The sequence below is a fragment of the Egretta garzetta genome, unplaced genomic scaffold (assembly GCF_000687185.1).
Source record: "Egretta garzetta isolate BGI_Z169 unplaced genomic scaffold, ASM68718v1 scaffold786, whole genome shotgun sequence".
Taxonomy (NCBI): Eukaryota; Metazoa; Chordata; class Aves; order Pelecaniformes; family Ardeidae; genus Egretta; species Egretta garzetta.
This window is the reverse complement of record NW_009259991.1, coordinates 200,913-201,958: the sequence shown is the minus strand read 5'-3', so window position 1 is coordinate 201,958 and position 1,046 is coordinate 200,913. Positions and strand designations below refer to the sequence as shown.

Below are 1,046 nucleotides of genomic sequence, written 5' to 3'. Positions count from 1 at the left end.
CCCTGGTCCAGCCCCCCCCCCCTGCTGTGCCCACCTCTGGTCCCGCCAAAGCCACGCATCCCTCTGTGGCCACGTCCCTGTCCTGTCCCACAGTGGCGGGGGTTGACCCATCCTCCTGCCCCATCCCAGCACTCTGCCATGCCCACCTAGGGGCCCAGGTCAGCCCAGGACTGCTGTTACCAGCCCCAGTGATGGAGGAGGAAGGGGTGTCTGTCGATCTGGGATGGAACCCACCAGCCCCTGTGGCATGGGCAAGCAGCAGACCAGAGGCTGCACAGGTGGCCCACAAGGCAGCACACGGACAAGCTGGGCTGGCAGGGGGTGGGTTGCTTTATTGGCCTTTATCTCCTTCGCTGCAGGTAACACACACAGGGCAACTCATGGCAAAGAAACCCTATATACAGAGTGTCCATATAAATATTTCCAATGTACATTTTATACACAAGTGACAGAGACGTTCCACAGCAGCGTCCAAAGCCTTGGGGTTCCAGCGCTCAGCTGCAGGCTTGGCCCAAAACCAAAGGGAGACATCTCCTCCCTCCTCTTGCTCAGCCGGAGACCAGCCCCGCCTGGGCAGCAGCGGGAGCCAGCGGGGATGCTGATGGAGACACTGTGTATGGCTTTGGGGCTTGAACCTGGAAGGACAGTGGCTCTGTAGACAGACAGACACAGCTGGGGATCCCGGGGCGACCATCCTCCTCCCTCTCTAGGTCACCAGGGAGGCCGGAGGGGCCTTTGTCCAGGGGCTGCATGGGAGAGAAGCTCCCTTGGCATCAGCGCGCGGGGAGCGGTACCAGCGAGGGGATCCCTCCCACACCGGCCAGAAGCAGAGGGGAGCGCAGGGGTGCAGTGGAGAAACAGGCACCTCCTGCTGCCCCCCACCTCCCCACTGCACTAGGGAGCGCGGCTGGGCCGACATGGGAGGGAGGGCGGGGGGACGTGCCTGGGCTGCCGGGCTCATCGGGAGAGGAGTGCAGCAATCACCCACCCCAGCCCAGGCTGCGCAGGGGAGGGCCACTCACCCGAACTGCCTCCAGCCCCACCGC

General features: G+C 63.9%; 1 protein-coding gene across 1 annotated transcript in view; it reads right to left on the bottom strand.

The window, feature by feature from the left end:
* The window catches only part of LOC104127869 (arf-GAP with GTPase, ANK repeat and PH domain-containing protein 3), a 135,008-nt gene that overhangs the window by 15,667 nt on the left and 118,295 nt on the right, over positions 1-1,046 (bottom strand). The window lies entirely within an intron of this gene.